The sequence below is a fragment of the Epinephelus fuscoguttatus genome, linkage group LG16, assembly GCF_011397635.1.
Source record: "Epinephelus fuscoguttatus linkage group LG16, E.fuscoguttatus.final_Chr_v1".
NCBI lineage: Eukaryota > Metazoa > Chordata > Actinopteri > Perciformes > Serranidae > Epinephelus > Epinephelus fuscoguttatus.
The window spans coordinates 10,341,185-10,366,527 of record NC_064767.1 but is presented as its reverse complement, the minus strand read 5'-3'; the positions used below and the strand labels follow the sequence as shown (position 1 = coordinate 10,366,527).

Here is a 25,343-nt window from a genome sequence, read left to right as displayed (position 1 = left end):
CATTCAACATGGTCTGATCTGTCACCGCCCCCCCACACCCCCCCAACACACACACGCATACACTTCTTTCTAATGGTCTTAATGAGCCAACCCATGGTCTGTTCCCCTTGCAGATCTTTAACATATTTTTGGAGACCTTTGATCGAACAGCTATCATTTTAGACTTTTTGGGGGGAGTTAATGCTGTATGTGCTGAGGGGAGAGGGCAATTTGGGAAGAATGAAGGATGGTGAGACGATTCGGCGGAGAATAACACGCCAAGCTTTCATCTTGTCCCCCACCCCCCCCTGCAAAAGGCACCCAGTCCTCCATCCCTTCATCTCACCCCCCCATCCCTTCACCACCACCACCACACTAACCCCCCCACTTCTCTGACCAAATTAAATTGAAACCAGATGGAGCAGGGCCTGGACTGTGCGTTGTGTCAGATTGTCATGGCGCATTAACCATGATTTCACATTGAGACGGTCTGCCTGGCCAGAAAAAAAAAGCGACGAGAGACAGACAGAGGGAGGGAGAGAGAAAGATAGAGGGATAGAGATGGAGAGAATATGAGTTTAAAAGATAGAGAGAGGGAAGAGAGGAGAGAGGTTTTCAGAGAGAGAGGGGACTGATGAATATGGTCCTGCTGCCAACAGATCAATCCCACTGATCGCACAGCTGGCACAGGCTGATGATATGAACACCATATGACATGGAGACAGGCCTGCAACAGGGAGGCTCAGGATGGTGCCATACCTTTACAGATAGGATTTAACATAAATCTGAATCCAAATCCAATAATCATTTCATTAACATCTGCATATCGCTCTGAAAGTAAATCCCCATTGGACTAAAGTTTTCCCTTTTCTTTACTTGCTCACCTTTGGCTGAGATTGGCTTCAACATTTAGCTGTGTCACGGTTGTCAGGACACGTGGTCTCCATTGCTTGGGTCAAAACAGCAGCAGACTTTAAACCAAGATCAAATTTAAAGTGTAACAGTTTATATGAATGCTGAAAGTTAAGTCAGGAAAACTGAAGGCAATCCAGGCTTATGAAGGTTTTGCAGTAATACAAAATGTAAATTTTACAAAATATTGGGAAAAACATGTGACTGTAAAACTTCAATTAGTAGCCCAGGCTATTATTGCTTGAACCACTGAACTCAGCAGGCCTATATTTGGGACAGGTGTCTATACAGCTTTTATACATCCAAAGAACTTCCATAAAATGAACTGCGTGTCTAACTGAGACAGGCCTTTATTGGTCAAAATGTGTAGCGACACAGGGCTAGTAAAAGAGACTAGGCGTTTAATTTTTTACGGTAAATGATAAATAATTTAACTTTAGCTATTTGCTCACCTTATAGTAGACTATATGTTTGTGTAAAGTGCATTATAGAAATGAATCCTTGTTGACTGAAATGTCATCGAGAAGTCATTCAACATGTACATCCTTGATCTCTGGTATCATGTGTGTCAAATTTTGCATTCTGGTGCTGTCCAGTTGAAGCCATGTATCTCAAACATGTCAAATGTCAAGTTTGAAAGCTGAAAAATTTGGAGATACATAAAATTTTACTGATAATTTCATTGGAAGTAAAGATTAAAAAGCGAATAGTCAGAGAGGCTGAAATACTTTAAAGCCCCTTTACTACTGAACGAAATGTTTTTAGATGCGGGAAGGTGGCTGTGGGTGGTAGGTGGACCAACACAGTCTAAATAGTTGGCTGTTTTACTGTAGCTCATGGGCTATCTGAAAATTTGTTTTAAATTTTAAACAGCATGGGATAAGGTGCCTGTCAGAAAATATATTAAAAACGATGTTTAAAATGTGCAAAAATGAATTGATTCCTCTGATGTCATGTGACAACATCATCACGTCAAAGTAAGCTAAACTTGGGGAGAGATTTACAGTAGCAGGAGCTGATCAATAGTGCGGACAGAGAAGACAAGAAAATTGCCAGGCCAGTTTTGGAGCTGCGTTTTCGATCAATAAAATATCTTGGACGCAAGTGACTTCTTGGAGGTGAGAGACTTCCAGGACATATAGTGACATATACACGTATACAGAGATGTGTACACGTTTATGGCAGTAAAAATATGTTCCCACACACCTTTAATGGGAAAGATTTTAATTGGCATTCCTTTATCGTCTCCGGCTCCGATCGACAGTGATAGAGATATGACACTCAGGTGGATGCGCTAATTTTTCCTCCTGTTCTTGCATCAAGTTCAATTTTTTTAACCATGTGCCTACAAACAATAATGCTCAGTGAATTACCCTGTAATCTGGCACATTCATGATGCCAAATGTGACACACATAAAAGCATACATGTGTACTGAGTCCAGAAATATCATTGAAATATTCTCCATACATATATTCAGAAAATTCCACAGACCTCCATCCTTCATCCTTCATCCTCTGCCCCGACTTGAAACTTTAATTTTCTTCCAACTTTCCTCAACTATTACATGAGCGTAATACTCTCAACCATAGTGAAACATTCATCTTCAATTCGCCACCCAAGGATCAACGGTCCACTTAACCTCTCGAGGGATGGAATTACAAGTTTGACTTCAACCAGCCATATCATCTCATTGCAGGTGTCATTACCCCAGCTTATAATTGACAGAAGCATTAACATGTCATTAACACATAAGCTTAGACTTATATTTGAACCTTTTAATGAGGCCATCATTCAACATTAATAGATTAGTTATCATGGGTAATGACTGAGGTGTCTTTGGCTGTCCCCACAGGTCGGTGTATAGGAAACTCAGCATAATGTTTTTGGTGGTGGCGAGGGGGAGCTCCCTCAGGAAATGAGAGGGGAGGTCGTTCAGGGCAAACGTAGGGAGACAAGAGTGGGTACTGTCGTCCATACTGAGGTCTTTAGGTGAGGGGAGATAATGAATGAGAGAGACCATTCCTGTGCACAGTAGGCTAAAGAAGGTTTAATCAAAAAAAGTCGGACAGTGACTGAAAGTTTTGTCCTTGTGCTGCTCTCGATATAATCTAACGTGACACTTGCTCTGACAAAATACTTGCTGGCATGATAGCAAGACCAGATGTCAATTCTTCTAAGCTACCTTGAGTCCTTTACTCACTAAAAAGTGGCCATTTTGAATTTACGTCACATTTGGGATGAGAGGCTCTGCCCAAATGTTGGCCTCGTGCCCGGCTAAGTTGTGTACCTAAATGAAAAATAAATTGGAATACGTATAGATGCCAAGCAACCTCAGCAGTTGGTTCAATTATTCCTTAAATTACACACACCTAAATCTGTGTGATTTCTCTGCCCATTATAGAAAGTCAGTTTGGGATCTATATCTTGTGCTGTACATTTCTCTGGTAATAAATAAGAGCATTGGTGTAGATTTCAGGGGGGACGCAGAGGACATGTCTCCCTCGATATTTAGAATATGTGCATTTGTCCCACCTCCAATAAAAACATTACAGTGAGGGCTTTTACTTTGTCAGAATTAAAGACATTTACACCATAAATTGATGCAGGAAATGCACAAATTGATGCATACAAATCTACCATAATGCAGGAAATTAAGTGTTTGATGATTAAAACTTCCAGTGAGGGGACTCCCAACCCCCCAATTTCATATAAGCACCCCCAGTGTTGAAACAGATCGACACCCTTGAATGAGAAATAATGTCAGAAGTAGTTTGTGATGTCAGTTTCTCACATTCTGGACTAAAACCACTGTGATGTAGCCCTTAAATGTGTGTTTATGTTGTATTAGAAGTTTCCAGCTATGAGCTTATCTGCTCTCTAACCCTCAAACTACAAAAACACCTCAAACCCCCGCTGCCACATACTAATCACCCTGAGCTAGAGTCCGTCCTTGTTTACATCAGGCCTTGAATTAAAGACTACAATTAATCTCCCAGAATGCCTCCTCTCACCTCTGCCACAGCCGATGATTGATTAAAGCTGGCTCTGACGTGGCAGTGGCTGAACCTGGCTAGAGTTTCACCAACAGGAGAGGCTGTGTGAGCGGCTCGGCCCTCTCAGTGCCGGACTCGTGGCTTGTGGGCCTTTTGAGACGCCACAAACCCCCTCCACCCCCTCCTCAGGCTTCTCTGATGTGAAAACCAGGTAGCCCCATAACCCCCGGGCCGACTCTTCGGCCTCCTGTCTTTCCTCCTTCGCTCCCATTTCTCAGTCCTAACGGACTTGGTGATGGATTGTATTTTGCTCCTCAGAAACACATTGTTTTCTTTAGCACAGCAGGGTATTCTATTTGCAAAGGTCTGGCCGTTGAAGTATTGTGGATATCTATCACTGCAGAGGTGCCTCTGGTAAGCATGTTCCTTCCTGTAAGAGGAGGAGCAGTTGTGAGCAATGGATAGCTCTCAACTGTCTGGTCCCTGCAGCAGTCTGTATTGATACAAGGCTCAGAAAACTAAAACAAGGGTACTAAAGCTGTCTGTATGAAGAGAAACCTGGGTCAAACATATTTAAATAATATCTGACCCAATAATACTATAATGCTATGACAAAATATTTCCCAGAGTTTGTTTTTTTCTGGTACCAGGTGGGTTGAAATCAGAGCAAGCAGAGCAGAGTTATCGATCAAATGACTCTGTACACATTGGATTTTAAATATCTCTTTATGAAAAATAAAAAGGGGGTTGTTGGAAATAATGGAAAGAAGACAAATGTGCCGAAAAGTGAAAGTTTATCCAAAGCAGTTGGACCACGGAGACAGAAACCACAAACTCATACTCGCATTTTCTCCAGCTCACAGAAGAAGCAGCGGAGCAGACCGCTGATGAAAACAGAAGTCGCTTATTGTTTATAGCAAGAAATTTGCAATTACTTTGTTCCGTCGTGCAGTTCACGTTATTACAGGACGAGGCTTCAAGTTGGAATCAATCACTATCAGTTAATCAAGAGGCAACGGAGAGAAACTCAGAACCTCATTTGGTGTCTTAGCATCAGAAAGTCCCGTGTAACGCAAGCCCCTTTGTGTTTCTCTCAAGTTACGATATCACAATCACCCAAATGGATGCTTTCCAACGAGGGATTACCCGCTCTAAGTCTCCTTTTAGCACCTCCATGTGAAAGTCAAACAGCGGCGGCGTTTCGGAGAAGGCGACAGATGACAACCTTGAACCCCTAAGCGTTGGTCGGGCAGTCCGTTGAAATGGTTTGAAAAGGTCCTGCCTCATGGCATTTCCACTGCTGCGTTCACCTCAGGAGAGACTGAATACATATACAGAGGTCCTGATATGTTTTACATGCTGTCCTCCGAGGGGGACCAGGGGGTATTTGTAACGCAGCTATTTCAACAGAGCGATGATGTACACACCCCAGCTATGTTGAAATAGATTGGAGATGATGTGAAATGCAAACAGGACCAGAGACTCTGAGACCTGAGGCGAGTGATTGGAAATAAAATAAAACAAAAATAAATAAGATTGTACATCACAGACTTGTGTCTTTAATCATGTTGTTGGGATTAAATATCACAGAATATTTTTTTGCTTCACACACATACACACACACTTTCTTTCTAACACACACACAAAGGGGAGGCCTGGGGTTCCTGTGTGACCAGCAGACGAGGGAGTTGAACTTGTGACCCCTCCCTGTGGCGTGAGGCCCCGGGGGTTGCAGTATCACAGAGCTGATCCACTCCAGCCTGCCTGGCTTGGCTCGAGCTCTGCCTGCCCACCCACTCCCACAGCTGGCACGTAACACACAGCACTCAGTGTGCAGCCCAGCGCCTCACACCACGTGCTATGATGCAGCATTAGAACGCCACTGAGCAAAGTCCACTATGAGGATTTGATATGATCCTGGAAAATACACGATTGAAGATTGAAAATGTTTTGACTCAGCGAATGTGGAAAATTTAAAAAAAAAAAAAGTCATTAAGGATATTTATTGTTAAAAAATACACAAAAAGCATTTTAGATTATTTATTTTATTATATTATTATTCTATTATTTTATATTTATACTATTATTTCTATATGATATTATTTTATTTATTATTATTTTATTTATTTCTTACATTAAAAGCATCAAAGTCAGTTGTGCACAACTGGTTTAATTTTCAATTATGATGTCAATCAATGAAAAAAAGCAGAGAATGACACATAAAAAAAATAAATGCATCTCACCTCACCTCTGTGTATTTATTATAAGCAGCAGTCAGGGTGCAGATAACACTTCTTCATTTTGTTCACCTGTTGCTGATTTGCAATAATTGCAGAAAGATTAATTTTTTTGGTCTTCACAGCTCTCACTGCAGAAGCTAATGTGCCTCAGTAGGCCTCAGACGAGCTCGCCGACACACTACCACCATAATCCAGCTGAAAGTGTGAATGAGGAAATTTAAGTCATCGCAGTAAACGCTGGTCGTCCGTCACCTGACACAGCAGCCCCTCTTGAAATCAGCTCAGATTAACTCAAATGTTTACTAGTGCAATAATAAATCATGAGTTCTGACCAACGTGAGCTAACAAATATAAAACAATCATTTATTCATCCTCAATTAGGAGGGTGGTTCTTCAAAATATTGAAAGGACTCTATGATAAAAGCTTATTGATATTAATATATATATGTTAATATATAAGAGACACATGTATGGAGACACACAGGAATTATTAGTGTGGTTGTTTAAATGCAGCATGCATCTATCACCAGAACCTGTCAACAATGAAATAATCAATAAAAGATCTATTTATATATGTAAAAGGAGAGTTTAGATTTAATGCAGAAAGACAAAGATTATTTATATTATCAGTACCTCAGCAAGCTATATTTTAAAATACACACACAAAAAATCCTAAATGATTAAAAAATTACACACAGGGTAGAGAACTAAAAAAAAAAGGCATTAAATATTCGTTAATTTAGCTGTAAGGTATTTTTAAAAAGAAATGTCTGTAATAATTAAATGTATAAACAATAAACTGTGATTTTTTTTAACCATAAACTGCATGTCTGTAATTATTTTGCTTCGATATAATTTCATAGATTTCTATAGTTCTGATCTACTACACCACTTTCAATAATCAGCTCCATTAATCTTTTGTTATATCTTATTAAATCTCCTGAAGACTCCCTGGTTACAATAATTCAGACAGCAGACGTGTTTTAATATCCGAAACCTCGACTGTATAATAATTATAATGTTAATTAGGAAATTATTGATGGAAAAGCAATACTGTTTTAATAATTGGGGCATTTCAGATTAATAATTATTATTTCATAATTAATGAAGTGTTTCAGGAGCGAATATGTGACCTGATATTTCCACCTACTGCCATGTGCGGTGTGTGCAACACAGGGAACTTCATTATTGTGTTATAACGTCTGATAGAAGAATAACCAAAGATAGCATGAGGCATGACATTTAACAAATTATACAGATGAACATGAGCTCACATCTTTTAGATTTAAAAAGAGAAATGCACAGAGCGACTTAATGAAACAAGACGCTGCAAGTTGGGATTCTCTACTTCCTAATTTGTTCTAATTTGATTTAGTTAATGTGGAAAACAATTTATTACAAGTAGAACTGCATAAAAGAGATGTTTTACTTTTTCACACCATTTAGCTGCCACACTACGGCTGTCCAACAAGCTTGAATATCCACAGATTCCCAGAGCCAGAGGAGAAGCTGTGGACCATGAGCCACATTCAGAGAGGAGGAGGAGGAGGAAGAGGAGGAGGAGGGGAGTTAGCACATGGTTATCAGGGTGTCAGCACCCCCTGCTGGCTTTGGCTGGCTGACTGGGACATCTGCCCTCCTGTCGACCCCCCCTGCCCTTCCACCCCACTCTCTCCTCTTCTCCTAATATCTCTGTTGCAAGTCCAGTTGGATCATTTTCCGATGACACTGCAGGTCAAGGAAATTCCACCACACTTACACTGGTGTAACATCTTTAAAATTACACACAAATACACACATTTTTCCGGCAATGATTCACAGTCATCATCAAAGCAAATTAATATCTACACTCGGCCTCGCTGACCACTTCAAATGCTTCATTGAGTCACTTTAGGGGAATTATTTCATAAACAAACCGCTCAGTTACAAATTTTCTGACGCACACATGCATGAATGAAACAAGAGGTTTCATTTTGTTCGTTCATTTATACTCTGTGTGTCCCCTTTGATCAATCACATGTGCCCTTCTCTCTATTTGAATAGTGTCTGTGTCTCTGTAAGTGCACATCAGTTCAATGATATAACTGTGTTAATGGACGTTGCAGTATGACACATATCACACTACATTCCTCAGTAAGGGTATATGTGACGGGTAACCTGGATGCCAGTTCAAGTCTTGGGCTAAGGTCATGTTCAAGATAAGTTGTTTATTAATGCAGCTTTAGATCACATTTATACAAATGCCTTTCAGCATTAGCAAACACAAGACAGTGAATAAAAACCAACAGAATATAAATGTCATTTTACCTTTTCTGATAATTGGGATATGAGTTTAGCAAGACAGCCATTAACAACAATATAATGTCTGTGTTTATCTACTGTCAGAAAGAAAACCTAGGTTTCATGAGCAGAACTGAAACACTAACCAACTGTATTATTGTATTATCACCACAGCTCTGACTCCCCCAGACTGGTTTTATTTAAATGTCTTAGGTCTGGTTTAAAGAGTTAAGCCAGTCTTTGCTTCGCTCTTAGACTTTACTGATGCTTTTAAAACTTAGACAATAACAAGGATAGGTATAAAGTGAACCACCGTCACCTCAGGTGAACTACCAACTTAAGACAAGTGTTTCTATCGTAACAATAAATGACACCTGCTGACAACTGGCAAAAAGAGGTGGCGACCAGTTACTAAGAGACAGCAGCAACCACTTGGAAAAGTATGGGATGTGAAGACTGATAAAACTAAATCTCCCACATGGTACTGCAGTTCTTCCACTGCTGTTAACGGAGCAGCTTAAACCTGCAGCTCCTACGTCCATGTTTTACTGTCTTTATTGTCTTAATTTGCCCAGAATAAATTCTGCTTAAAATAGCCTTGACTTTTTCCAGCAGTCACTTGAGTTCAACTGATGAACGGAAATCGAATTCTATCTTTGTGAGACCAGCCCTGTACAGTCGGAGCAGTGCAGTCATGCGCAGAATGAAAAAACACCATCGGCAGACTTTAAGAGGAGACGATCTGTCACAACGAGGGGGATCATTAAAAGTTCTGTACGAGTACACAGGTGTTCTCGGTTACACGAGCTGATTAAACCTATTCTCAGAGCTGACTCTGAATGTACTGGACAGACCGTGCTTGACACCCGTCTGACTCTCCTGTTATTTTTATTCACACATTAGAACAGGAAGCAACATGGGATCCTTGATTTGAAGCTACCTCGGCCAAAATTTAACACAAGGAAGGGCGTACTTGAGTTGATTTTTGTTGTTGTAAGTTTCTTTTTTGGGTATACTTTGGTTATTTCACGGTTGAAATTATGGCACGCACCCAATGGAAGAAATGGAAGTCTCCACCAAGACAAAAAGAAGAAATTAGGAACTTGAGAATTTAGCTTCAACATTTGAAATTGTGAAGTCAAAATTGATGAATTGCAAATGTGGGAAACGGTTTCCAGACTCGGATAAAAATAAATGAGCCACAGCTCAAAATGACACCTGTGTTCTCCTTTAATTTGCATATAAACACTCTCACTTCCTAACTGTCCACTGACTCATCTTCCTCAATGGGAAGATTTACCAACCACAGGAATATCAAGGTCTCAAATCAAAGCCAGGAATGTGAAAACGGAGACGACGGCAGCACATTACCATGACACCGCCGTCTCCCGCGTGGACGTACGGGAGAAGGGTGACACCACAGGGGGCTCTGGGTCTTGTCGTTAGCCAGGAACGAGCTGCTCTCTCTGGGTTATCAGGCTTCTCCCGTGACCCCCCGGTGGAGCAGCGGGGCTGTTCTGTTGTTTCATTATCACAGAGGTTCACGTAGCATGGAGAGGCGCCATCATTATCCATCAGGCTTAATGAGACTATCTCGCTGCCGTAAAAGGTCAGGCAATTACTGCTGGTGCAGTTTTCAGCCTGGAGACGCGAAGGGGTTGGAGAGGGATGAAGGCGGAATAGATACACACAGTGCCCCACACATACAGACAAACAAACACACGCTTGGTATTCACATATCGTCAGTTTTTTCTAAAAATCTTGTATCTCCTAAATGTCAGCTCAGAAAATTAATTTAAGAAAGCATTATTTTTAGATTTCCATGTTTGCATTTTTATGAGTATGCTTTCAATAACTTTGGTTGAATTTTGTTTGTTGAATTTTTCATTTTTACCTAAATATCATTGTAAGAATAATATTTTTTAGATTTAATTTAGCCTTTAAAACAGCTGCTGTTACTCGCACTGATTTGTGGACAAGCCCCAGAGGAAGAGGAACTCTCTGCAAAACAGCAGGTGACTTTTTCAGTCATCTGGATCATGTGCAGTATATGACAAGCCTGTAATTGGATCAGGCATTGGACCTTTGACCTGTGGCATATGACATCACCTAGAGGCTGCATATGTGTGTCTCTCACAGTTCTAACCATAAGCAGCCACGGCTTCAAACAACAAAGTCTCAGAATATCCAGGACGATGCCGATAGAAACCTTCGTCCATTTACAACCAGTGTAGTTAAATGGAAAACAAATCACACAGTGAAGGCACTCTAAAGTCTGATAGTTACTTATTTGTTACTGCAAACAATTAATTTTGTTAAGACACTGACTCTCATTTAGCTTGAAAAAATAATCTACCCTCAAGATCCGTCTATTAGGTTTTTGCCAGGGCTTTCAACTGCATCTCACATACCGCTTTTTCAAACCAACATGGAACCAGTTCAGTTCCAGTTCCCGCACCTAATTCTGAATGCTTCAGTGCATTTCGACCAAATATAAATTGGTTCAGAGCCAAAAAATATGTTTTCCTTGACCTGAAGTGTGAACTGACATCAGTGAGCATGTCATATTCTTGCAGCTAGAAAGAGAAGATGGAGGAATCAAGTGAGAAATCATAGGGGGAAAAAGCTCATGCATTAAAAGTTGGCCCGTGCTTGTTTTTTGGGCAGAAACAAATATCTGTAATAACAAAACAAAAGTTCATATAAATCATATAAATCAAGTTTATTTATATAGCACATATAGTTGGCAGGTAATTAATGTAAGCCATTTCCACTGTGCATTGTCCAACACCCTCCACTGATGACACATATTTGACGACAATGGTTCCGCACAAAACTGGTAGCTATATCCAAAAATCCTGAGCAAACCAGTTCAAGCACCAGAGCTATTTTGATGGAAAAGAGGTACGGTCTTTAACAGCTGACGGAGTTTGTTCGGTTGGCATTTAACTGTCAGCTTCAGTCATGTATAACAGGTGCTTGTCAAAGAAGATCGTAATCTCTGTCTCTGTTGAAGGTTGGTCTTTGGCGTCTAATGTGAACGACCTCTAGAGGTGATTAAGGGTGCTTTCACACCTGCCCTGTTTGGTGGTTCGTCTGGGCAGGTGTGAACACAGCAATCACACTCAGGTGTGCACCAAAACAACCAGACTGAGACCTTCTTCAAGATGTGGTCTTGGTCCAGTTACAAACGAACTCCAGTGCGGTTCGTTTGGGTTGTTGTTTGGGTTAATCATGAGCATGTTACAGTCCTGGAGGATTATTAATGTGCACCTCCTCCTGTACTGCCTTAATATGCACATTCAGCACATCCAATGCATCAAAACATTGTTTTCTAGTTGGAGCCGCGCCTCGTTTTCAAACTGTATGGTTTGACTAAAATGAACAATGACAACAATATAGTCCACGATGAGCAGCGCTAAAATCAACCTGCGTAGTTGTCCCTCCATTGTGACATTAGAAAGTGTCACATTTATCTTGCAAGTGTACTCTTCTTCAACGTTTGCTTTACTTCCTGGATTTTTCCCACATGGAAATTCTGACCAATCAAGAGCAGCTTTCTCACACAAGGCATTTGATCTGGTCCGCTTGTAAATGCTGCTGTGAGAACACAAACCAACTCTAGGCAATTACACAACTTTGGAACAACATGAGTCCCTGATTCAGACCAAAGCAAGACAACTCTAGGTCTGTTTACACACATTTACACACAACTACTTTTAATTTGTTTAACACAACATTATGACTGTTGGTTAGATGGATTCTTTACGCTGCTGGGGTTGCAGCTCAGCTCTATTGTTCTAATATATTTTGTGATAGATAAAAAACAACCTGCTCTACATTATCCCTCACTCAATATGCAATGTGCATGCATAATCTTGTTGCCATCCTCACAGATACATCCTTAAGTCTTCATTAGCAATGAGGAATGATGATAACTTCTCCAGCGCCATGACAACAGTAGAAGTGCAGAAATTATCCTTTTCTATATTGCCTCTATTTCAATGTATAATCATCTAACTCCAACTGAAGTCTCCGCAATGACAAAGATACCTGCAGAAAAATAGCACCCCTCCTTCCTCTATCAGAGCAATATCTTGCCTCCAGAGCCACAGGCGATCCTGGGACAGGTTTATGCTCCTCTCGCAGAGAGTTTGAGCCACTGGTTACAGTGTTTTAACGGCTGGATTAATGGGGTGGCAAGAGGGGCCATAAATTGATAATATAACCGCTGAACATACTTGCCAGGACAATTAAGATAATACAACTGGAAATAGAGGCCCCATGAATTGCCATGGTAAAGACCAATGGCTGCCTTACAATGATGCGCGCCCTTGAGGCCTTTGGCTGGAAATTGTCGTCTGTGTTCTCCGAGATATGAGCGGCGATAAACTTCTAACAATCACACCTGACTGCCGGAAAGTAAAAGACATTTAGAAAATGTGGAGGATGGTTTAAGCTATTTGTTGCACATGCAGTGCTTACAGGTGAGTAACTAAGAGAGTTTTTAATGCAGAATTAGTGTTAATGTCACGTCAGGTATTACGGAACTTCACGCTTGCGTGTAAAAAGAATCAAAAGCCTTCAAAGAAAATGTCTCTTTTACATTCCCCAGGGTAATTTGTCCTGTCAATACACCATCTACAGGCATATCCATAGTTTATTACATGGGGGCTTGACATTTCAAATACTATTACAGTGAGTAGAGTGTCCAAAGGTCAATGGTCTTGTCTGTCATTAACTATGCGGCTGTGTCGTTGAGATGGAGAGCTTATGTGCTGAATGATCTGAACACAATTTGCTTAATACCTTTCTCATCTCTTTCAGGCTTTTTGAGCCTGGAAACACACAATAGATTTTGTCAATCCATGTGCAGCAGAGTAAAGAGCCGAATACCCACCCACTTCCCTCTCTGAATAAAATAATGAGTAGTTTCATGGCGTCATTATCAATATTTATCAACATTAAACAACAAAAAAATATAAATCCGCTGCACCTTAATCACAGAAAGTGACAAGATTAGGAGGCCGATTCAGGAGCGTCCTTCCAGGATCGTTACTCAACATCCGTAAAAAGAAGGCCATGTTTTTCCTCCCTGCCCCTGTCGCCGTCGACCACCATCCCACTGCATAACGAGCGCGCACCGACAAGCGGGTAACAAAAACAAAGGTGTAATAAGAGAGTGAAAAATGATGCGGAGTGGTTGTAATGAAGATGAAAAGACTTGCTCTGATGCCTAATGAAGATACATGCCCGTATTTCTCCGACACAGTGCTAATTACAAGCTGGGTTTCCATTAATAGCTCATGAAATATTAAGTTCCATTAGCTAATAAAAGCAGACGGCAAAAATGAACGCAGGCTCACTGGAGCATTCTGAGGCAGGTAAAGAGATACAGTATAAGGTCTTGGTTTTATTGCGGGGAGCAGAAATGATGGAATGTGCCTCCTCATTATTACAACTTAACACTTATCAAGACTGAGGCGGAATTGCTCTTTTTCCCCGGTTATTACAAAAACATAAATTTGTCACATTTTTGTAGACATGTTTTACATTTATCTGAGTTAACTCCATCTTTTTTTGCCTTCCCCGTGCTGCTTGCTGACACTTCACTTACAATGAGAAATTGAACACATCACACAAAATAACGTGAGTAGCTTAAAAATACTGAAATGCACCCACGTTTGCAGAATGTGTTTCAATTATTTTAGGCTTTAAATTCCTTCTTTAGCCTCATCTTTATCTAATAAATTGGATTTAATAGATGAAATCAATTAGAAACCATAGTATTTAGCTTTCAGCTTCACGTAGCCACGCTGAAAAGAGCACAGCAACACTTCTTGTTCTCTGCTCAAATAATATCTTTATTAAGAAAGCTCATTTAACCAAAGATAACATAGATACATTATCCTCTCCTACTCCTCTGGACATGAATCTAAGAAGAAATTCAGGGAGAATTAGTCCATTTATCATTAATGGTCGGCCGGTAATGATCCCGGGACATGGCGTTATTGGTAAATTACAATGAATGATCATAAAGCCTGGCCCCGCTCGGGCCCCTTCAGCTCCAAGGCCCCTGCAAATGAGAACGGAAAAGACCCGTAGTCGGTGAGTATGGGCAGCACTGCCAAGCGCCCGATTGATTTTCTTATTTTCGTGCTGGCAGCCTGGCTCTGAGGAATGAGTTTTAATTCTGGCAGTGCATGATTAAGTCTGCTTGTGCTTAACGCCGGCCTGCTCAACTGGAAAAGTGGATGCGGTAGGAAAAGGAGGAAAGAGAGTGAGGGCTGAGATAGTGAGGAATGTGTGCAGGTTTGCTTTAGTAAGGCTTTATGTTTGTATCTTAATGGGTGTCTGTGTATGTGTGATCCAAAGTGTCTCAGTGTCTGTGTGTGTGGGTGGGTGGTGGGAGCTGCGGTTGTTCAGAGGGCCTGAATGGCACCTGTCAGGCTCTTGATTAACGAGGCCCTCTGCCCTTCAATTCCCCAGCCTGTCACTCAGAGAGGATGCATTAATCTTCATCGCTGCTTGTCAGGTCAGGGCCGGTCCAAGACACCCACCAGTGTGTGTCCATGTGTTTGCGCGTCTAATGTGTGTCTGTGCGTGTTCGGACGTGGGCTGCATGTGTTTCGGTGCGTTTAAGTGCATGTATGTGTCCTTGCGGGTGTGTGAGATTGTGTGTGTCTGAGTGCACGTGTGAGATTGCTTGGGTAGAGGAGAAGAAGCAGGAGGGGGGAGGTGTTTGGAGTCAAGTAACATCAGGCTGGACGAAAGTACAACTACACGACCACAAGGGCAAGGTGACGGCGATCAGAAGACACTAAAATATCAAAAACGCTTCTAATTAATATTTAGCCCTTCAAAAGTAGACATTTGCATAATTTATTAAGATTCACAAGTGCGTGTGCACTCTGTAACACCCACATCATTCCCCTGTGTGAGAGGTGAGAAGAAAGGCTGGGCTGATGGGGGGTAGGTTGCTCATCACTAGTAACAGTGTGTGTTTGTGTGAGTGTGTGTATGTGTGTGTGTGTGTGTGTGTTTGAGGAGACAGATGGAGAGTAGGGCTGCCACTCCTGCCAGCCGCCACTCGCGCTCATCCAACCAGCACCCCACCCCTAACCCCTCGACACAACCCGTCCAACCAATCAGACAAGCCCAGCCGCACAAGCGTCGGCCAATCAAAGAGCCTGCAGTTCAATTAGAGCATAATAAAGGGCCATTCATCATTCAATTAGGCATCTGTCACTGAGCCACAAAAGGGGAAAAACTTGGAGATGCAGAGAAAGAAAGGGTGGTGCAAAGAGAAGACAGAGAACAGGAGCAGAGGAGAAAAGGTGAAAAAGGAAAGTGGGAAGAAAGCAGAGATGCAAGCAATAAATAAACAGACCACCAGAGAAAAGGATGGACAGAATGATGGAGAGAAAGTGTGTGGGAGATTAGGTGGAGACGGAGACAACAAAAACAAAAAGAGAGAGTTGAAAAATGCAAAGGGTGATGAGAAAGAAAACAATGTGGGGATGCAAAATATTCATAATGTTAATTACAGTGCCATCGCAGTGACAGTGTTATGACTAACCGCCAGCTCTGGTGTAATGAGGAGCCGAGAAAAACATATCAGGACATCAGAGACATATCGGGGAGATTATCTGCCGCTGTGCGTGTTATCATAAAAACTTGGGCCATAAACTATTTCAAAGAAGGAAAAGTTCTTTTGTATTCAGCCTCTCATCATTTCCAATAAAATATGGAAATACATGCTGCTTACAACACAGCAGCTTGTGCAGTTAAGTATAGTGATAGTTATTTGACTTAAAGCTTTTACATAGGAACCTTTAAAACACACACTGCATATATAAAACAAACACAAGACTATTAATCAAGACGACTGGGTGCCTCTGTACCACACTGGTGGTATTGTTTGTTTTTCAAAATGAAGATTTCCTACTTGAAAGGAGGACGTCTCCACTGGTGGGAGTTGTGGTTGCATGTGTTTGTGTTTCTTTAATCATACAGAAGACTTTGAAAGAGACTGAAAGCCTCGGCTCTGTTTAGACAGGAAGAGCCTGCTACCTGATTTTGTTGTATAGTAACCCACTACACTTGCTTCAAGATCAAACTCAGTTTAAAGGTACGCTATGGAGGATTCAGTCACTGTTTTAAACACGGTCGCAAACGAAAATGAAATTAAAAACCAACCCCAGATTCAATCTTGTTTGGCGCATCACGTTGAGTTGCTGCAACAGTCCAGATGCCAGTTGCCTCAAAGTAAATGATTTCTAGCCAGCGGGCCTATAGCCATGATAGTTTGGGAAAGCAAAGACACACTGGTGTAGCATGCTACTGCTAACTAGCATACTTAACCTTAGTTCAGTCAGGGACACTTTAGTCAATGAAAACTTTATTTCCATTTGCAGTATTATATTTGGCGGTAAGGCTCTGTTCTGGGGCCCCTCTGCCTTTCCTCAGGCCTGCGCAGAAAGCCTAAGGCAGAGAGAGCAAACCTCCCTGCCCTTCCATGCGTCTACATGGAAAGCCTTAAAGCAGAAGGAGCACACTTCACTGACCTTCCACATGCAAACGAGGAAAGCCTGAGGCAAAGAGAGCAAACCAAGCCCTTCCCTATGCCTACACGGAAAGCCAAAGGCAGGGAGAGCAGCAGTAAAGACCCCCCAGGAACAGAACAGAGCAGCATCAATGACAAACAGAAATGACACTGATAAGTCAGACACAACATGAAAAGGAGGAGCTGGGGTGGAGGCAGGTTGCAAAGCTGCTTGCAGAGGAAGCAGCTACAGTAGGCAGGCCAGAGCAGTTTAAATAGGGCACCCTGAATGAGATTCACCAATTGGTTGCATAGAAAGGAATCACGTGATCTATCAGCTGACTCCCTTCCATCATTTAGCTGCTCCATCAGTTGATTGGTTGTTTGAGATCAGCTGATGTAGCTGGGACGTGAGCTGAGCTTGACATTGTGTCCTGTCTGAACTAACGCTATGCTCAATTTCTGTGAGGCTAAAAGTTGCTAATTGATTGATGGGTGGATGTCATGATATTATTGGTTGAAAGTGATCGGTACTAGCTTACGTAAGTGCAACTCATATTTTGCTTTAAAGAAATAAAGATGGGGTGTCAGTGGCTTAGTGGTAGCAGAGGCGCCCCATGCACAAGGCTGCTGCCGCAGCAGCCCGGGCTCAAGTCCAGCCTGTGGCCCCTTGCTGCATGTCTCTCCATCTCTCTCTTCCCCACTCATGCTCAACTGTCCTGTCCATTAAAGGCAAAAAATGCCCCAAAATTATCTTAAAAAAAAAAAGAAAAGAAAAAAAAGAAAGAAAGAAATAAAGACAAAGGAACCGATTGTACTGTTGGTATTTTTTTTACAATTAGGCGCACAATTTGGCCGGGGATGTGATCTAAAAGGGTTAAAAAGACATTTTTCTTTAAAAGAACACCATGCAGGATTGTTGGTCACTGACTGTAACGTGCTCAGCAGCAAAAGTGATTGTGAATGCCAACCCCAGATACACTCTCATTTGAAGTTTCGCCTCGCTGTATTTGTGTCTTTTTTGGTGCTGTTGGGTAAGCTAAGCTACTGTGGTTAGGTTTGGGGAAAAGAAACTTGGTAAGCAAGTACCTTAAAATGACTGAAGGTTCACTAAAAACTTCACAAGGTTCCAAACACCGAACTCCTGGGGAAAAGTCCTGTGTTTCGTGACCCATCCACAACCTCAACCTGCCTCTTTACTGGACCACTTGAAAACGCGTTCTTGTTTACTCCCGTCACGGCACTGGTCGCAGCCTTCCAAAATACGTGGGTTATGCACAAATGACTGGCTTATGATTACGTGGGATATGTACGAATTTGGGTGCATTTCCTGTGGTGGGAAAATGTACGAAAAGTGCATGAGAACAGCCTGGCTATACTTGTACTCAAGGGCGTAAGGTTTTGTTTCAACATTGAGGGAGACACATATGAAACTGGGGGGTTGGGGTCCTCCTGCGGAATAGTTTTAGTTTCAAACACTTAATTTCCTGCATTTTGGTGAATTTTACTGCATCAATTTAAGGATGAAATCTCTTCAACTATGTCAAAATAAAAGTTTTTTTATTAGGTGGAAAAATGCACATGTTCAAAATATAGCGGGGGATGTGTCCCCTGTGTCCTCCCAAAATCTGCCTATGCTTGTACTTACACAAAGTCTTAGTGTACTGTATAATATATAATAAAAATGGTGAGTCCAGTTTTCTATTTTGATCTTGTGCTTTCTCATCAGTAACCAAGAAATTAATTTTCACAACTGGCCTCAATAAGGAGTGCGGTACTCTCCTTTCTGCTGTAGCCACACTTTGAGATTTAGGTTGGTATTCTGACACAAAACTATGCCTGGTGCAGCCTTAAATAAATACTTGTCATAAAAATCCTCATCATTTCAAACACGCTCATCACATTGTCTCTTTCTCGTCTTCCATCTCTCCTTCTCTCTGCCTCTCTCATGCCAGCTGTCTCCAAACCCCTGTGGTCCTCCCTCCCTCCCTCACACCCCACCTCCTCTCGTACCTCCTCCCCTCCGTCTCTCTCACCCCAGTCCCCAACCAAGCAGGAAAATGATCCCTAGTAAATAATATATCAAGATAAATGATAATTGCTCCGATTTTTTGTGTGTTCCGCGTCACTTAATGAGCGCCATAAATTAGCAATGAATACGGCTGACAGTGTTTGTCAGAACACGGTCGATGCAAATGCGCCTTGGCATCCCAACGGTTAAAACTTCTCATCTCTATGTTGCTTCAGCTCTGAGACGCGTCACTTTAATTCAAATTATAAAACAGATCAAAGTTCATTTGAGAGTTTGTGACAGAGTTCACTTACTTGTATTTTGCAGGAGAGATGAATCCGCTGGTATCTGCTCTGCTGGATCCTCTGAGGATGCGGGCAAGGAGGAACTGTGAGAGTCGACGAGGAAAAGGTCAAAATGAGAAAGATGCTGTGATCTGAAAGGGAACGCAAGCCACAAATTTGGCCTTAAATTCACTCGCTTGCATGCAGAAGCCATGTACTGTGTTTCCCTTTGACCCTTCTTCACAATATGGCAACATTTTTTTTAGATTGTTTCATTATAAATTTCAGGAAACAACATTTTTTTAAGTATTACGGCCCATTTATTCATATAAATGAAAACATCCTGCAGTATTATGTCGTACTTCCAAACAACAGCAGTGAAAGCGCGCACACACACACACACACACACACCCTGTACAGTCACACACACACACCCTGTACAGTAATTGTAGATTGGCTGTGGGTGAGCACCCGCGCTTAAGCCCTGTCCCTCCGTCCCTGTCAGACATCAAACGGGGGGCCTTGGCCACAGATCGCACACGCGGGCATCCCCAGAGACCGCCTGATTGAAACCTGGCAACAGGACCAAACAGCTGCTTCAAACAAAAGACATCTGCATATTTCAGATTTGTTTTTCATAAATTAACACCGCAACCTGCCAAAAATCTGGGCGAGGGAGTCTATCGACTTGTGTATAATTAGATAAAGTTTACAAGCTTTGAAAGTTGGAAATTAGCATGAGGTAAAGGGGTGCTCACCGGGGAGAGGGAGGGAGGGAGGGAGGGGGGGACCCCAGCTTACAGGCATGTTTTGCCTTCTTTTGTAATGACAGGGAGGTGGTGGTGGTGGAGGGCGTTGGCTGTTGAAGCTAAGGGAAAACATACAAACACAACTCCTCTGGTGTGTGTTGAAGCCACAACAGTAGCTCGGTCTTGCTGTTCTCTTCGGAGAGGTTCAGGGTGAAGTTTTAGCGCGTCGGCGGCGTGCTGACAGTAGGTGATGCTGCTGGCTGCAGCCAATTAAAAACTGTCTGGCTTTTTAAGGCTCTGCCTTTGACCTGATGACACCTACTGTGCATTTGTGTGTGCATGCATGTGCGTATCTGTGTTGAGCTCTGATAGGGCCCCGTGTGTCGCCTTTATGGGATCAGATAGCGAGCTGTTTCACTTGTAAAAACCCCTTCAATTATTCAGTGAAGTCAAGTCTCCCCTTTATCTCCCGCTTGTCTCCTGGTGTGTTTGGGGACAGCAGGGATAGAGAGTGAGAGGAGCGAGGGCAAAAGAGAGGAATGGAGAGAGGGGAGGGAGGGAGGGAGGCATGGATGGATGAGTGGATGGATGGGAAGGAGCGGATGTCTCCTCAAAAGCATTGCTGCCTAATTACTAGCTCATTTAGATCAGCAACCACAGTTATAAATAACCCAACAGCTGGCGCGATGGAACCAGACAACACCAAACACGGAAATGCAGCACAATATCACAGTCAGCTGAAATAAGCGTTGGAATGATAATGGTGTCTGTGGTGCAGGGAGAGAGACTGATGTGTCTCAACATGGCTGTGCTGTTTACAATCTAAGAACCCTCAACTGGGCCCGGGGTAAGGGAGAGGTGAAGTTATAAGAATAGATGTTATGCTGCAGTTTCATTGCAAAACTTGTGTTCATTTTGAAAAACATGTGTTGCCTGAACATCAGATCTAAAATGTGAATATATTTAAGTTTCCCCAATTACGTAAAAAGACTCTAATTTTATACCCAAAGGTTTGCAATTGCAGTGGCAGATGAAAGTTGTAGCCCATGGTTATGACGTTAGCTGAAAATGAAATTTCCACTTTTCCCACAGCAGTAAACGTACAAATTGAAACTTGAATTGAAGGTAAACATCCTCACATTGGTACCAAACTACTGCCTGTTTCTGCATGCCTCCTTTTGTGGTGGTCAAGTATATTTCTGTCTTATTTTGTTAATGGATCGTGACATAAACTTCCTCAGACCAGGCTGAGAGAAGCAATCAATGCCATAATGGTCTGTGAATATAAAATACTGTCATCTGTGTATCCCCCGGGCTAAAGGAAATATTTTAAACAACACTCTGTTTGTGTCAAAGCTCCCACGAATGCAGGGCTGCCTCTTCTGTTAAGTGATTATACAGACAACTTGGGAGTGATATAATTACCTCAAACATGGCAACCCTAGTGGTGGAGCTTGTGGAGGTGATAATATATGGTAATTACCAGTTTCTAGGGCTGAACAATCTGGAAAGAATGTATTTAAGATAAAAGCATGAAAACAACCCCGGCAGCGCTTTTACATGTACGGTGTGGTGTTTGCACTGTAAAGGAAGACAATGGCTGTAAACATTTAAGAAATGGTAATGAGATAAATGCTGTATCCCTTCCGGAGTACACATGTATTTTTGTTCATAGACGTACAGTATAACAGCCCTCACAAGGAAAGAATTAAACAATGGAAAGATTAAAATCTTTATCCCCAGAAACCAAGTAGATAAAACGACTGTCTAGGCAGTTCTAATTAGGTTTTGATTGTAATTAAAAGTTTATTGTTTCAATAGTTTGTTCTGTTCACTTGAGGGGGAAGTAAAATCACTCATATTTGTTTATTTAAACCCAAAAATACTATTGTCGACAGCATTTATAGAAGTCTGTCGAGAACTACAAAATCCTTTTTGCTGTAAACTTATTTGAGCATCTCCAAATAAATCTGCCTTTCCCTGACATTAATTAAAGGCGAATGAAAGATTTTTCTCCCAATTTAGCCCTGAAATTTCATTAACCACTTTGTGGCAGCTCGTGACTGTCAAATCCTTGTCCCATTTACACAAACCTTCACAGGGGGAAACACAACTCTCAGACTGAACTCTCTGCGAGCATCAGGGGAACGTCGGTTTTCAAAAGGTATTCATTCAGTCGCAGCGCTTTGACGAAAAGCCTCTGATACAGTGGATCTGCTTTGGTCGTTGTCTCTTGACGGACATTTTGGCAGCGGATGACGGCTCCTCGGTTCGAAACGAGGAGACCAAAAGACTGTAGCTCTCTGTTAGCAAACAATGGGCAGGTTTCTGTTTCAGCAAAGTGAAAGACCAGAGCGAGAAAGGTGATCTTCATGTCCCAGAACGCACTCGCAGAAATGAAAAATCTGATGGGGCAAATCCAGTTTTCCGCCCTAATATTAAAGATATTTAATATTGCAATATATAACAACTTAACGTGCGTGTCATCTGGTGGTTCACTTGGACGGCCGCCTACATTGAATGTGGTGCAGAAGAAAGGAGAGCAGGTGGGTGAGATTAAGATATCAATTTACCGCATTTATCTTTATGTTGCTCATTTTTCAGGTTCGCTGACGCTCCGATGTTTAAAAGCCTACTGAGTCTATTAAAATAAACTTTGCCTCATAAGCGTTGCTGTCACCGCTACAACAGTGTAACTAATTTCCAACATCTCTAAACCCAGAGTGATGGAAGGACTCTGGGAATAGGAGATGTTAAGAGTGGGCGGTCCCTCCTGTTGTAGGAACTCCGGTGAGGGGTGTTCGCCATATGCTTGCCGGGTTCCGAGGGAAAAGGGCTCGGAGGATAAAAGTGAGCGCGGCAGCGACGGCCCTCCATCAGTGTGTTCAAAGCCTCCATATGAAAATGACTGTGTACAAGACTTCTACTGAGGCCAAATTTAGATCAAAGGCAACCCCAGGCAGGAGGGGAACAGAGGGAGGAGGGGAGGCAGTGTTGGTTTGGGGCAGACAGGGAGTTGTGCATGAAATGGAAGTTTGTGCAATGTGATGAGCAAATCTGCGTGTGCATGGGAATGTTAATAATAATAAGTGGGGAAATTTGTCAATTTATTTTCCCCCCTTTACACTGAGGATGTCAATACCAAATTGGAGCTGTTAACTTGTGATGTGACTTCCAGCTGGATGAAATCAAGCTGTGTCTTTTCCAGGTCACCAAACTGCCACTTTTACTGTACAGGATTGAATTTGGAGAACGGGACGTGTAGCAGGAGATGCAAATTAGCTTTTGATGTTTGGAGTTTACAGTATATTTGTTTCCTTAATTTTTCTCTTGCGGTCGAAGCAGAGAGAAATGTACCCATCTGTGCTGGCTGATGTTCTCGCCAACATCTGCTCTACATGCAGTCACAACTGTAACTTTGTGATTAATTAATCTTTTTCTAAAATGTTGTCTATCTGTTAAACATTCACTGTTTCTGCACTCCTGCACTGCCCAGAGATCACGTCAATCAAATTGTGTGGGTGACTAAAGCACGTCCTTTTTAAGGAAAAGGCTGGTGTTGTACTATAACTTTCAACTGTCAACTAGTCCCATGAAAAGTCCAAAACTAACAATGTGTAAGTCCATCTCTGATTACTTTTCCGATGCCTGTCTGTGGCACTGGGCCCATTCATTTTTACGGACGATGTAAAATTTTAAAAACAGGTCACTGACATATTGTTTTGTTTTTTTAAAAAAAAAGCTAAATCACTTCCTTAAACAGCTGGGCACTGCTGTTTTTGGCAAACTCAAAGAGTATATAGTGCATTTGTTGGGGGCTATCTTCTGTTGTGGATTAATACATATTTAGTGCACTATTAAGCATTTACACCACCAGGACTGGATTTTTTACAGATAAGAAAAGTTTCACAAACCTCATTTTACTACCTACATCTTTACTGTTTCATCACTTCCTGCTCAGAGGCTTTTTTGTCCGCAGGAAGACCCTCCAAACACTTGATGTTCAGACAACTAATGCAAAATCCTAGCTTGCTGAATCACTGTGCTACATCATTCAGAGATATAAAGCAAAACAGAGCAAATTTATTTATATGAAAATGTTATCGACGTCTTCTTTAGTGTAATATATATTACCATAAATCACAATTTCAAAGCCCCCGATCTTACCAGTGGAACAAACGCTAACACTGATATATTGGCGACTCAGTCAGCTCCACTCCGCTCATCTTTCTTCCATCTCTTCACCTCCTTTCCTTAATCTCACTCCCCCTCCTCCTCGTCGCTCCTCCCTCCTCTCCTCCTCTCCTCCTTGCTTCCTGCCTCTCCAGAGAGGAGGTCACATGCTGCAGACCTGCTCTGTGCCATCTGGCTGACTTCCTGTCATCCTTACCCCAGGAGAGAGTGGCTCTGCAGGGTATACGACTGGAGAAACCCCCCTTTCTCCTCCTCCTCCTCCTCCTCCTCCTCCAGGCCCCCGCACACCTGAGCAGAAAGGGTGAGAAAAACACACACAGAGAAGAATAGAGTGGGACAGAGCAACACAAAGAATACAGTGAGAAGAAAGACATAAGTAGAGAAAACAGAGAGGGAGGAAAATTAGAAAAACCTGCAAGCAAAGACGTAGTGCAAGAAAAAAAAACTGTTCTGAAGAAAACTGATTAATCAAGTCGGATTTTAAACCATGTGGTTTGGGAGGAAACAAGTCAGATGCCATCATAATGACAAATCAAATTTCACCACAACCAAAACGCTGAGAGGCAGTTTTGATGTTATTATATATGTTTGAAAATCAAAATGAAGGGAAAGAGCAGTCCCCGCACTTCTCCTTTAATCAGAGAGGATCATGCATATTAAGTTCAGGCTTTTTTTTAATCTTGACATTAACCATGAAAACTCAGAAGCATCATTAGGGAAAAACAGTGGTCGCGTTTCCACCAAGGTCCTTCATGAAAGCACTTTGTTTGGCACCTTCTCACCTTCCACTCGCACGTCTCCGTCTAACACAAGAACGTTAGAATTGGTTAAAAGCACATACATGCCAGATTAATCTTAATGTCCCACCCATGGTCTTGCATATTCATATAAATATAACATGACTGCCGCTCACATCTGAATTTATTGGTTTTCCTCCTCCGCAAATTAGGGGGCCTCCAATTGATGAATATTTTAGCACATGTGCACTCTGCGGGACATTTATCATCGGCTTTGCTATTATAAACAGAATAAATGAGCAGTCAAAGTAGGCTGCTGCTACAGTGTGCTGTGCACAGACACACCGCCCCTCTGTGCTCCCTTGCTTTAGCCTTCCTCCACGACTGCTGCTGCTGCGTCTTAATCCTGCAAAATGGC

The 25,343-nt window shown here is 42.0% G+C and overlaps 1 long non-coding RNA gene across 2 annotated transcripts in view; it reads right to left on the bottom strand.

The window, feature by feature from the left end:
* The window catches only part of LOC125903220 (uncharacterized), a 29,631-nt gene extending 5,193 nt beyond the window's left edge, over positions 1-24,438 (bottom strand). The window contains exons 1-2 of one of the 2 annotated variants that reach the window (XR_007451248.1): positions 24,385-24,438; positions 19,276-19,349 (exon numbers count right to left, since the gene is read on the bottom strand). This is a non-coding gene — a long non-coding RNA (uncharacterized LOC125903220). Of the gene's footprint in view, positions 1-19,275; positions 19,350-24,161; positions 24,250-24,384 lie in introns of those variants that run through there. The other variant, XR_007451249.1, reaches the window with a different exon arrangement.
* Positions 24,439-25,343: the final 905 nt, after the last annotated feature.